Below are 15,138 nucleotides of genomic sequence, written 5' to 3'. Positions count from 1 at the left end.
AGCCGCCACCACCGCGGCGATCGGGGAATTTAATCGAGCGCCGGTGCAATGGTTATTATTTTCTCGAGGCCCGGGGAGTCTAATAAAACCTTCATGAACCTGCTCGTAAAAATCCGAGTTAATGGACCCCGCCGGCAGAGATTCCGAATATTTATCAAGTTTCGAGAGAGAGAGAGAGAATCGGGTAATGAGTGTGTATTACATAAATCTGGGAGAGGGGGGGAGGGGGGTCCAAAAGAAAGAGCGCCTAATCAGATACGTTTTTTGATGATATCGGGGCTACCGGTAGCCATTATACACATGTATAGGTATGTATACGGAACTTTTGCTTCGATCCAAAATTCGAGCGAAAGTTGCCAATCCGAGAGATGCTTACTCATCAGCCATGTTATTATTATCGATACCTGCACGCTTTGGTGTTATCTATAGATTATAATTAACTGAAAAGACAGTCATCCCGAAAAGTGAGGGCAGATTTATTTTGTATGGATTCGGAGCAAACCCTTGCAAACAATTCAAGAGACTTGCAGTCGGGAGGATCGAGTGCCTCTACAGAGACATTTTTTTCTTGGATACGTCAACGCTGATGTGATAAATACCGGAGCTGAAAAACCGAGAGTCCGGGAGGAGAAAAAAAATACAAATTGTACAAATTGCAATATTTGGTTAATAAACCATACATTTTTCCAGTCGACACATTTCGACCAAAAACTCCCTTGCAGTTGATTTTGCACTTTTAATCCCCACCTTTATACTTTGTATAATCAAGGTGGTGACCTTGTCGAAGCTCTACAGTACTTGATCTTCAACGGCACCCATCTATATCGTATACGTCTGTACGAATTAGCATGGGCGAAGCAACAGCGATGACAAAAAGTAAAAAAAAAAAACGGGAGGTGGGCTGAGAAGTAAAGAATAATAACAACAATGGCATAGAGAGAAGGAGGAGGAAGGAAGGAGTAAAGTCGTCGCACCTCTGGGGATCCAAGTGGGTATACCCAAATAGGTCCCATTGTTCACGCATGTATGGTCTGTTTTGGGTAAAAACGTCGACCTCCGACTGAGCGCGAGAATGAAGGCCGCCACGGCCTTTCCGTCTTTGTATATAATATACACTGTGCACGTATGCATATAATATGTGGGTACATGTATATATACATTCGTTCGGGGGGCTCCTCGACGTCGTCGCGGTGGTCCGCCGAGTCATGCCCACATAGCCCGGCCCCCAGTCGCGCTCTCCGTTGCCGTCTTCCCCCCCCTCTCCTTCATCTGCCTCCCTTTTCCTCCGATCTGCCCGGCTACTTATGCCATACGTCTCCTCTTTCATCCTCGGAATCTGACAAATTTTCCTCGCAGGAATGCTCGCAGCCCGGAGGTCCTTTTGTCCCGTTGCACCGCAGTGTCAACCGCGCCCTCCTCGTACCTTACACCTTGTGTGCACACACACACACACACATACCTCTCTATACGTACAGCTGCGTAACCCACGTACACATGACAATGGACCCACACACATAAGTGCACACGCCTATTTAGAATATTGCCCGTGCATATGGGCCGAATGATGTTTCGACACCTCTGCGGTTCAACGCACGCATTTGAATTAAATTTCAAGACAATGTACTATGTATTACATTGTACTCGATGCAAGGGAGAGTGGCACATTGAAAAACTAATTATTAATTCATCCTTGGATATTTATGTGCATACGAGCGATGATTTTGGAGGGGGGGGGGGATACTTACTTACTCGGGTAAGCGATGGAATAATGCATGCGAGTCTGACGAAGATTCCACCAGTGCGGATGCAAATCCCTCCCCTCCTTAACGTATTACACTCCGTTGGACGGAGAAGAGAAGCCTTTGTCTCTGGGATGATCCGCATCGGAAGCTTGAGAAAAAAAAAAAAAAGCTCATCTGGCCGAGCCAACGTCGCAATATTCCCACGTGGGCCGTGGCCCGTCCGCGGATAGTCCTCCTCTCCCCTATTGTATATATGTATGAATAAAATGCTCGTCGCGGGCCGAAAATATGGTAATTCCCAAAGGAGCGATTGTCTCTCGGGCCGCTTCCGTGTGTACATATGTATATATATATATACTCACCTCGTTTTTGTCTTCGGACCGAGGCGACGCGCCGGCACGAATGTCTACATCCCCATTAGCATATATATGTATGTACACGGGGTACACCGGCGAGGGCACGTGCACATGTCGCGCGCAAAAAAAGACAAAAGAAGAGAAACCTGTATCCCCTGGTGCAATAGGTGACTGCTGTGGCGGGCGCAGGCACCATATCAGGGGTGCTCTGCGAGGGAACGCAAAAAAGTAACGTACCCGCTTGGGCTCCTTCCGCTTTTCGCACTGGCTGTGCCGTTTCGCCGCAACTGTATATATACACGCTCGAGGAGGAGGCTCTCCATCATCAACGGTCCTGCCACGGGATACCGGTTTTCCCTGCTCGGACCCCTGGCCACGTCCCGGATCGGAAGGAACTCTCCCTCTCCCGTACCCATCATTACCATTACGCGCCAAGATCAGAACGAGAGATGTTTCCGAGATGGTTGTGTGTACACTGTGGGAACGCGAGGAAAGCTGCGTGCCGGGCGTGAAGGTACATTTAAACAACACGAGGGGTTTGTCTAACGGATCGCGAGTGCCAAAAAAGCCAACCGAAAAAGCGCGTGCGGTGTAGCCGCGAGGAAGCTAGTTTGGGCCGAAATGAGTTCGAGTCCGAGAGTTACGGTTTGCCCGAAACTGCATCTGCCGCCCGCCGGTACGGGTCGGACGAGTTGGGAAACAATAACCGTACTTGCACGGTGTATACTATACTTATATACCCTGTGTATGGTTTGGCGATACCAACGGGCGAAAATCATCTCATCGCACCGGTGGTTTCTCGCCAGTATAAATCTCTCGAGGTGATGTATATTGGTCCGGCCCGGGCCTTCTCGTCGGATGACGAAGAAAAAAAAAAAAAAAAAAAAAAAAAAGAAAAAAGAACCGGCGAACCAAGCGATATCGTGAGCCCCGACAGGGGAACATGCATGTATACAGCGGGACCCCCGACTCGTCTCTCGCACAAAGAGAGGGAAAAAGTGTGGAAAAATCAATCGCGGGGGGAAAATATGGCGCGTATATAGGTGAGAAGCGGGGGGGACCAGCACTTTGCCAATTTGGTACATTATGTGACGTGTATCTATATACTTGTGTATAGCGTGAAAATGTAATATATATACCGGTATACCTATAGGTGCCGGAATCGGATGCGTTGTTGCGAGTATTATATTCTCCGCAGCGGGAGAGGACGACTCCCACGTCTCCCGTGCGGAGGGACCCCCGAACCGGAGTCTCTCTCTCTTGGTGTATGTTATTATAACTCCCGCGTATAAAAATACCCCAAAGACGCGTATTCCTCCAAGTTTTTGCGCAATGCATCGCTATTGTTTGGTGGGGGGGGGGGCTCGATCTCTTTCTTGTATATTTTCAGCATTAGATACGTGTACGATATTATTGTTGTGCTATGTACATTGTCGCAGCATCCGAGTGGAACACCATATAGCCGTATCTATATACGTACACTCGTACGTGGGGCTCCGGTGCTTTTAAAGGGAAGGTACAATATATATATGTACCGTATGGGCTAAGCCGTGATTTTCCCTCTATGGCTACCTGACCCAAGATAATCCCATCCGCTCTCTGTCTTTTCATCCCCTGCATGGGCCCGCTCCCCCACGAATCTAACAATATTTTCGTGCGCCCGTACGTATAAGGTACATAGATACATCACGCGAGTCCGCATAGCCCGTATACTTGGCGCACGCACCAAAATCTCCCTCTCGTCTCTTTTCCTTTGTGTACCTATATATATACCTACGTGCATGCCTACATTGGCTCGGCCCCGCAACAACTCCTTGCCGATGATGCCATGTGCTCGCTCCTTATTACCTATACCTGTATACATGTATACCTAAGTATAACACAGTTTCGTGTACTCGTATAGTGGGTTTACGGAAGAAAGAAAGGGGATGATGATTTCCTTCTCGAGATTTCACGAAAATCGTCGGTTGCAGGGTGTACGTAAGTACGAAGCGCAACCAACAAAGGACACGCACCTATACCTACATCATAGGGGGATGCTGGAAAATGACGATACGCTGCAACGGGCGGGGGGAGAATGTAGTATAAGGAAAATCCGTCGCGTGCAGCCGCTGACATATTATATACCTTATACGTATGGCGCTATGCTATATGTATGGGATCAGGGTAAAGGGGGAGTAGACAAAGTCCTCTGTGTTGCTCCGCGAATAACTAAAGTGTATAGGTATGTGTTCACTTACGGGCCTTCGCAAGGTTAAGGAGCATATATATATATATAATACCTATATGAGTACAGGGGTTGCGGCTCCTTCCGGGGATGGATTTCTATACGCGAACGCAATACAGGGGGTATGGTTGTACTCCGATCTTGCAGGTTTTGTCGCGCTACACAAAGAACGACGGACCGTGAATCGACGCAAATGAATTTGCCGCGCTTCGTGTATTTTTTTTTTTTTTTTTTTTTTTCCTCCCTTTACGCGTATACAGTTGCTCGACTAATTAATTTTCCTTTCGAGTTTGACGCTCGCGAGCGGCATTTTCTAGGTGCGCGTAACAAAGACACGCGGCCGGGCACAGTCGTCGATTCGAAAGATCTGCCTATATGGTTGATCGTCGATTTCTTAGCTGATATATGAGTATTTTACGGGAAATCAATCGAGTTGCTTGCAAAATTTACTTTTTTTTTTTGTTTATCGATGAAAGATATTTTGTCAAGGATTTCAAAAGTTTGCTATCAGTTCGGCGCATCCATGGTATTGTAAGTTAAAAATAGAAAAGTTACAACGAATTCATTGATTTTTCATTGACAATGTCAACATTTTATTGCATCGAGTACTGTAAGAAGGAATAAGTAGCCGAAGCATTATTTTTGTTTTTCAATATCAAAGAGGATTATCCGTTTTCACGCAAACTTTAAAAGGTGCCATTATCTTCCCCCTTTATCTCAGGCTTTGATGTACGATGCTAAGGGTAGACTTGTTGCACCGCGGATTTACTTCCGCCCCGTGTGAGCTACATACACGAGAGGCATCGTGAGGCGCAACACGTGTCCGTACCGCGCCGTAGGCTTACAACCGTAAGAAAGTACAAAGTTACTGATAAAAGTTAGCCAAGCGAAAAATTAATGTATATGCGAAAATTTGGGAATTTTTAATCCAAACACACTCGGTTCACTTATGGATCAATGAAATGTGAAAAATTTTAAAAAACAATGAGTTTGATGGCCAAGCGATCGTGCATCGCAACGCGAGTAGGAGCCGATCTGCATGCGCAACAAGTCAAACACGCGTCAAAGTAAGTAAATGGCTCGAGACACTTGTGTGCAAATCTCGTTTGCTATAGAGGCGCTAAGCCACCGATCCAACAATCACCACCATCATCACACAATGCATCACTTGGGCAGCAAAAAGAAGGGGATAAAGATAATGATGATGATGATGCTGATGATTGTCCAGGCGAGAGCCGATTATCAAGTGGATGAGGGACGGGACCACCAGCAAGAGGAGCCGGCTGCTGTCGAGGGGGGCACCCGTGTATACCATATACACACAACATGCAAAAGCCTGCTGGTGGCGCGAGTGCACGTGTATTGCGACAAAAATAATAATAATAACAATAATAATAATAATAATAAAATGTGTTGAAAAACAGGTTCGGTGGACTTACCAGTGGCCAGGCACCTCGGGCGGCGGTCCACCGCTCGTCTCCCTCACTTGTTCGCACCGGCTGACCCCGTACGGACCATGGACCGGTGCAGGGTCCCCGTCCTTGTATCGGCGAGGGGGTCAGAGAGGAGACGATATCTCGCGGGCGCGTTGAATGAACAGTCCCAAAAAGTTTTGGCCCAGACTAGTAATTTGCGATGACAACGGAGACAAGGGGAGCGAATATCCGATCGATCCACGTGTGCTCCTCCTCTTCCTTCCGTGCGCGCGTGTGCAAATATATATGTATATATATATATATATGCAATGTGTACACAATCGAGTGATGTCTCGTCGATCGCTCGGGTCTTTTGGTCGTGGGACCTAAGCAAGCGAGCAAGCAAGTATACAAAGAAGAAGACGAAGAAGCGGCGCTTTCTAAGGACGGCTTCGAACTGACTGTGTTCTCGGGCGCGCACTGAGCGACCAAGTCTCCGGAGCCCGAAAGGTGGCCGGCCGGCTCTTCTCTCTCTCCCCCTTTTTTTTAGAGCCGATCGCTCCTGTCCTTATTCCCCCAGAGGGCCAGGGAGCGCGTCCGAGAGAGGGGGATGTATGTGTGTGTGTGTGCGCGCGCGCGCGTGCTGCTGCCCTATACGGGTGAGCGAGTGTGCGCGATGGCCGTGGGTCCCGGGGCCCCGCGGGAGGCGCTCTCCCCCCTCTTCTCTCCTGCACTTCCTTCGCCAGCGTCTTCGAGGACGAGCGAGAGAGAGAGCTCCACCGACACGGTAGTAGGTAGGTATATATGGTGGTGGGGGCCCCTACGGTACACACCTATACACGACACCCTGGGCCCAGGATGTGCCGCCTGCTGCTCCGAGACCAAAGTCGCTGCACGTGTGTGCGCTTTTTCTTCCCGCGTGCGTCCACGCACCTTCTTCATCTCTCGCCGTATACACCTATTGGCTACTACTACTCCCGATGCACACACACACACACACACCCGTGCATGATCGTGTGCGAGGGCGCGCAGGAAGGGAGAAGAGAGAGAGAGAGCTTCTCTTATCGCCCACCACCCGACAGCTGCCACCTTCTGCTGCCATTCTTTCGCAGAGAGAGAGAGAGCCCCGTGTCTGTTTGCTTGCCTTCTTACTTGGTTTGGCTCGCTGCGGAATCGCGCTGCATATGCCGCCCATCCTCCGAGGACGAATTTTGTATACATGTGTATCCATATAGTCCGAGTGCGTCGGTTCTGCATCCCATATATAATTATACCCATATATTAGCGCAGAACCAACTTTGTTCTATATGTACTTGATTGGCTTTTTGTTGGACTTTCTTTGTTTTCGTCTCCCTTTTTTTTTTTTTTTTTTCTTCGGGTTTGCCTGTTTCCGTGCCCTGCCACGTACCGTTGTGGGGTTGGAGCTCGTATCATCACACGAGGGGAGCACTCGGTTTAGGGGAGTCGGAGCGAGCCGAAGCAACAAGTGGCATACAGGAAGTCGTCGAGATTTCGGAGCTTATACATTCGAACCGAGATTTCATTGCGCGCCGATCTCTTATCGCTCAACCGGTGGATCTTCCCTCGCTTTGTGATTTTTTTTTTTTTTTTTATTAATTATGCCTCCTACCCATACATTGCTTTTACGTTATTCGTTCAAGTAACAATAAAACACACGCTTCTTTATCGAATTTGTTCGACGTGTGCATCATCGTACGTATCATTTCAAATATTTTGATCGATTCAACCCCCATTTGTATCGAGAAAACTAAATTTCACCTACGTGAACAATTATATTGCTTTTCGTTGATGATCCGCTTACAACAATACCATGAAATAAACATCACGCCTTCGAGTTTTTTTTTTTTTTTTTCTTCTTTTCATCGATGATGAAAATCTTGAAAAATCAAATAAGCCTCCGGCATATATAATGAACAACCCGATGTACTGCAACGTGTACAATCAGTTGATACGATCTCGATTTACTTGGCTTTCCCCCGCAAATTTTACTCATTACGTGCTTACTCGCTGCCTACATTTACATCTCCCAAATCTTCATCTGCTGCACACTTGAGCGTATATAACTGTATAATTATCAATTAAAATCAAACCAACTGGTCCCAGTATAGTAATGCTTGCACGCAGTTTAATTTAATTTTCATGGTTACGTGTAAAACACGTAATGAATATACACCGTATAGAGCCGAGTTGGTGATAAGGAGAGGCGAGGTAACGGCCAAAAAAGCTTTGGCTCAATTATTATCATACGTATATTATTTGTGTACGGAGAATATGTATATATATATATATATATATATATATATATATATATATATATATACAAAGGCCCAATGGAGCGAGCCTCCAGCCGAGAAGAGTAGAGCAGAGCGTGGGACTCGAGCGATTGACGCGTGTATAACTATATATATGGGCATACGCATGTACACAAAGAGAGAAAAGAAAGAAAAGGGAGAGAGGAGATAGTCTGCATCGGAAGAGTCGGCTCTGCTGGGGGCGTCTCACTTATCTCTTTTTTTTTTTTTTTTTTTTTTTTTTCTTCCTCCATCCTCTTGGCTATATACCTCTACCCGGCCGTCCCGTCTCTCCCACCCCCCGTCGTGGCCCCTCGCCCGCTCCTCTGACTCCCTGGGGCCAGCTGGACCCCGGGCTCGCTCTCCCGCCGTTCGTCTACTACACTCTCCCCCCCCCTCCCTCTACATGTATATATACCTATATACATACGCTGTGTTTGCCGGCTCGTCGCGCGGGACAGGCAGATGAGCATCGAGACTGCGCCCTGGGCCCTCATGTAATATATATAACAAATCGGAGCCCTATACGTGTCTCTTTCTTATACATACATCGTGTCGCGATGCGAGCGCGGGGAAAGAAGGGAAGCTGTATCGCCGCTATCACATTTATATATGATGTATGTACACACTCATGTGGGCTCGATAAGTGGCCTTGTGACGCCTTCATTCTCCTCCTTCGCGCGATTGTCCACCCCGTACACACACACATATATACATACATATTTATATCCGTCCCTCTGATTTTATTGATATTTACGACCGTTTCGCTTTCGTCTTTGCTTAGGATCATAGGTATATATATATATATGCGTGTGTGTGTGTGTGTGCGTTCGGGGACCACAGGAAGAAAGAAAGAAAAATCTTTGGCTCGCCGGTCCTTTTTTGCGGTTTTCGTTCTTCCTCCTCCTCTCGGGGTTCAACAGAGCCCTGACTGTCTCTCTCTCTCTCTTGGTACATTAATATATATATATATATATATATATATATATATATATATATATACACAGCTCTAGCTTTGGCTGCACGTATACATATTATATATACAGTATAGGTAAAGGTATACAGGTATAGCTGCGATAGGTGTGGGTGCGTGGGGCCTCTTTTATGAGATTTTAGAAATTGGATCTACCTCCGAGGAGAAAAGTTTTACTTATGGCCGTGATGATGATTTTACGTGCTGTTGACAGACGATTGACCGAGTGTTTTCTTTTTTTTTTTCCCCTTTTACCACCTTTCCCTTCTTCTTTTTTCCGGATTTTCGCTGCTCCGGGCCCAAGATTTATGATTGAATTTTTTCTTTCGGATATACGTGTCGTTGATGGATTGTTTGCTGCGGTCTCCGTGCCATATAGCCGTAGATATTTTATAAGTACCTACTTATTTCACATATTCACAGCGCAAGCGTCTTTTCGAGACCATCGAGGCTTTCGAACCCTCACAATTGTTGCACAGTGATTTCTTGTAGTATGTGCGTATGGGTATTGACTCAAATTAAATCAAAGCCTCAGAAAATCTTTAACCGTTGAACAAACAATATACAAACAATGTGATTATATGTTTAGGTACCCGATGTCTCGGTCATCTGTACAAGGACTGTAAGTACCTATACATCACACAAAAAAAAAAAAAAAAAACAGTGGGTATCAAGTATTGTGTACCATTGAATTCAGTAGGACACAGACCCATAGCAATCTGGAAAATAGGAGAAAAAAGACGATTGATTAGCCGTACACGTAATGTAGGTATATCTATAGGTAAATAAGGTATATACTCTGGGATCAAGAGCCACGCGCCATCCGCACATTTTATATGTACAAAAATATACGTGCTTCGTTGCCTCGATGATTATTTTTGGGGGGGGGAGAAGAAGTATCGTATACATGCACATGGATTCGTAAGGCCCCGTAATCGAGGTCACCGGGCAAGCTCCCCCCCACGTGTTTAAAGCACGTTCTGCCAACCAACGTATATGTTGTGCTGACGCACGTATGCCCATCTGTATCAGAAAAGCACGACAAAGAATCTTATATTTCCTTCTTTCGCGCGCACGGGACCAAGAAGTTGTAGCACACACGTACACGTGCACCAGAGGGTAAAAAGGAGCAAAGGATCGGTAAGGCAAGGGGGTACATATTTATTATATACCGGGGGATTACGCGTGTATAGGGTGCCTATATGCGTAACCGTACATATATGTCCAAGTATACTACACTCACTCGAGGTAAACCAAAGAAAAGGACTTTCCCTCTCTTTCTCTCTCGATGGGATAAATGGCACACTTACATGCTATACACACATATATACGCGCGTATCGGCCACGCCAACGTAATAGGGTCCATTCATCCTTTCGCGCGGCGTCCTGTTGTACCTATATATATATATATATATATACCCTTACCCCGCCGTATAACTGTAGGTGTGTGTACAATATATATTACATACAGCATATACGAGAATGAGCTCCTCTCCTCCCGCAAGGCAGCAACCAACCCCTTTCGCTCCTATACCTCCTCTTCCTGCTTCTTACTTTATACTATATTATACGGTCCCCCTGATCGTCCCACACTCCTTCGGTGTATGTATATATATATATACACGTTCGCCTCTGCATCATCAGCAGCCAGCAACTTATTTTATCGTCTCTTTCTCCTCGCGTGTGCATGTGCCTCGGCTCTTTTTTCTTCATTCTAACTTTCGTCCTGCATTGATTCTGCAGGCTTCCTCAACTCCTCCTCCCTTGAATTCTTTCCTCTCTCTCTCTTTTTTTTTTTTTTTTTTTTTTTTTTTTTTTTCTTCTTTTTTGTCGAAGCATGCTCGCTGTAAAGTGTATATGGTATTGCTTGCAGGCGGGCAGACGGAAAAAACAAAAAGTTCAAGTAACCCGGCGATGAACGTGTGTATATACAGGTATACCTTATACCGATGTATTAAGTGTCAAAACAAAGTGCATATACATGCATGGTATTGCGTACTTTTTTACTTTTTATTCTTTTTTAAACCTAGTTTCCATTGCACAAGTATCGTGATAACCGATGAAAATAAAAAAATCGTCACGGCTTTTTTCTTCATTCATCTGCTTGTACAAATGATACAACATACGAACCCATCACACACAGTATAAATGTATATATAGTCCAGAGAGAGAGGGAATGGCTTTTTAATAGCGGCACGAAAAAGTCGACACAAGCGAGCCGCGTCAAAGGACCCGCGAGTAGCGCGAGAGACTGGCCCCCCTCCTATATATACATATACACGCTCAAGTCGGGAGCTGCCGTTTCTCTCCCGGCAGATCATATCTTTCCCTCGCCGCAGCCTGCACCATCGCTCGTTCGGACTGACCTTCCTCCTCCTCCTCTTGCTTGGCTCTTTTGCCGCTGGTGCTGGGCAGTGGGCGAGAAGAGCAATCCTCATTCTTTCCTCGACTCCCCCTCGTCCCCCTTTGTTCCCCACGATGATGCGGCACATCGCGTCGAGATTGCACGGATTTTCGGGAGAATTCAAACGAGATAACATGTGTGTATATATATATATGTACACTCGCTCCGATCGGGTATACTATATACTTACCCATAGCCACCGTTCCTCCACAGCCAAAGTCTTTCTCTCCCCGTGCGTCCAGAGAATCGAGGTATATGCAGAATATACCTACAACGCGAGAGACAGATGGAGATTTCTTAATTTGTCCAGGGCTGCGGTATTCAAACGATTATCATCTTGGGATATATTTGTAACTGTGCACAAGGGATGATGGTCATACGAATTATTGCATGGGCTTTTTCGGGGCTGGCGCATCGCAAAACAGTTAAACAGGTCCAAAGGAGCGCGTTCATGCTCCGAGGGCCGTTGTTGCTGCTGATGGGGCCATTAGTTCATTAACCCATTACCGTGAATGAGCTCGACCTCCCTGCACCGTTCTGTCGGCGGTACGAGCGAGAGTGAAGGGTCGAGAGCCAAGCGCCACCCGTAAACCTCCCCGCCGCTCAATGAGCCGTGTATATACCTAATTGCCGATCTCCTGCATGATGTATAATCTATGGTACCTATATATACATACTCAAATGTATTGTGTGTGTACAGCACACGCGAAAACAATTACCGATGCCTTGGAAACTCCATCGGACAACTCTCTCTCTCTCTCTCTCTATGTACCCGCGGGCTTGAGGCTCGAACAATAAGCTCTCGTTAGCGGGTAGTTGTATTCATTTCAATGCCTCTATACATGCAGCCGCGTTACGAATACACTTGATTTTTCTTTGGCAGTGATTGCTATACCCACACCTGCATGTGATACAGGTGATGGTATATACATACAACCCCATAATGTGATATTGCACGTATACCGATCGACAGGGCGCCGGCGCCATGAAAATCGACTATACCCTCCAACTGTAGCATACCAGGTGATGGATAACCCAACGGTTTGCCGGCCCGTGAGATTTATATACATCGAACCACAGTTAAGCTGTACAAATCTGTATATATAGCGTAAGAAGCTTTATGCGTGAAATCAGCGCGATCGAGGTTGATTGAAACAAAGCCAATTCGCATCGGTGGGAACTCTAAGACGAGCATCAGCAGGTTTGTATACACTTGTGGTTAATTACAAGCACGGCGGAGGGAGGAGGAGGAGGAGGATATACCGTATAATATAGAGGCGCAACAAGTGCACGCCGCACCCCATGTATATATACCTAAGAGGGGGCTGCAAAGAGAGAGAAAGAGTCCCTTGCAATGTAGGTGTATCGCATGGAGAGCTCCTTCGATGCTCGTCCGAGCGTGAAAAGGGCGGGGGGTTGGGAGGAAGTGCCGCGTATATATATGTATATTATATGTGCACTCGGTGTCATCGTTGTTTTTGTTGTTGCGCCTTAGGAGCGAAAAGACGTTGGGGATGCACCACGGTGATGGCGGTGGTGGTGGTGTCTTGCTCGGACAGCCCCATGGGAATATGGACGAGTGTCCGACCGAGTTAATGGGCCATCTGCCCTCTCCCTCGAGGAAGTAAGTCGCTCGCTGCTTAGGAAGTCCATGGGAAGCGGGGATAACGGAAAGACTCATGAGAAGACGACGCCGGCGAAGGTGGTGGTGGTGGGCCCCGATGGGAAAGGCGTGCATATTATAAAATAAAAAAAAAAACACTCTCCTTCGGCCCGAGGCGCCTTGAGCGTATTACCCACTTCGTTCCTCATTCCCCGGCGCTCTTTTGGCGCGCGAAGACGTTACGAAACCGCAACCCGCTGATGCGTGATACGCGCACGTACATCTACCTCATACGTTATACGCATTACGTCCCATGTATATCCATATACTTACAGGTGGATGTAAACCCGAGTGATTCCTCTTTTATACACACACACACACACATATATATATACACATACCCGTGCACGGGCGGTTATATACACACCAACTTTCTTCTTCCTCATCATCCCCACTTGGCTGTACACCGCCTTATATACTCTCTTTGTTTTTTCGATTTGGCGGTTGGTGCCCGCCTGTACTCCATCGTCTTGGTCGGTTGTCTTTCTACCTTTATTATATTGTCTTGCCTCGTTGTCGGCGGCACTGATGATATATATATATATATATATATATATATATATATATATATATATATAGGTACAGGTAACCAAGTATATATAACATAAATACACGCTTGTAGAGAAATTCCAGGCGTATCTTGTATGTATATACGAGTACCTACACAACGTATGGGAATTTTCTTCCATCCTTTTAACTCTCCGTAGATTAGGTGGCGAGGTTCTGCGATTATTTTAGCCCTGACCACCCACAAATAAGTATGTAGGTGTAACTATGACGATGAGAATTACCTATACGTCGATTCGTCAATGCAGTATACTTACTCCCTTGTTAGAACATCGGAAGCTCTTTAAAGTATATAATATATTGAATGGGTGTACTTTTGTAAAAGAAGGCGCACTTTCCTCGGGGATATGCATAAATATAGGCACGTACTTATACGCATTTGCGACCAGAAGAAAGAGGATGAGTAACAGAGAAAAAGGGGAGGGGAAGATAATTTTTATCTACGTGGTCGTCGACGCGACACGAGCCGGGCCCAGCTATATATAGGGAGCGCGTAGGTATATACGAGCATATAATGTAAGATAAGCCACTCTCGGCTGAAAAGTAGGCTACATCATCCGCAGCGTCGGTCTATGTGTGTGGCGGCGACACACGGGCGGTGAACTTCAGAGGTGATGGTACACGCCTCCGTGTATAATATAATACAACGCACGGCCGGTGCGACGCATCTCCCGACACAACTGCCCCGGTGATCTGCGGTACGGGGTACAATGTGCGAAAGAGAGCCGGCACCTTTCATTGTTTCTTTTCTTCTCTCTTCTTTCTTCTTATCTCAACTTCCTGTCCGTATTTATTATACCTACGTGTGTGTGTGTGTGTCCGAGGGAAAAAAGCCGGTGTTGTCGTCTATTCGATATACCTCTCTTTTCCGAGCACCTCCGTGGGAGATCCCGTGTCGTCGCTTACACTAATTATGTTCGGCTACCGTGCGAGTCGACCCTCTCGTCGTCCGAGGTTTTCCTTTTTGTCTCTACTCGGTCGTTCGATGTCGATTTTTTTCCTTTCTTTCTTTTTTTCCATAAAATCTCCCAAAATTATCGAGGGCTGATCAGTTACTCTCTGTAATTTCCGAAAACTCTGTCCAACGGAGTCTCCATCCGATAGATAAAGTTCCTCGTTATTACCATCATTTGTCCATTTTATAGACTGCCAAACTAGAGTCTCTGTATGGAGCAGAGCATCCCTTGCACTCGACGTTTCAATTAGTTCTCCCGTCGGTTCGCAGCGATACCAGTATAGGTACCCATATATTGTATTATATACAAGCTTATAATACTATATACCCCGGGGCATCGGCATCATCGACCTACAAACCATACTGCATATAATATATATTATACGTATAGATATCGTGTATTATTGGCCGCTTCGGGGATCCGCGTAAGGCCAGGCTCTCCCAATAATAAATCTGTCGGTGCGCGCGGAGGAGGTATACATGTGTACACCCGCAGTAGCAGCGGGGTATACGTAATGATAATG

Source organism: Copidosoma floridanum, unplaced genomic scaffold (assembly GCF_036245765.1).
Source record: "Copidosoma floridanum isolate Cflo_tuat_1 unplaced genomic scaffold, Cflo_Japanese_pri ptg000019l, whole genome shotgun sequence".
Taxonomy (NCBI): domain Eukaryota; kingdom Metazoa; phylum Arthropoda; class Insecta; order Hymenoptera; family Encyrtidae; genus Copidosoma; species Copidosoma floridanum.
This window is presented reverse-complemented; position numbering follows the sequence as displayed.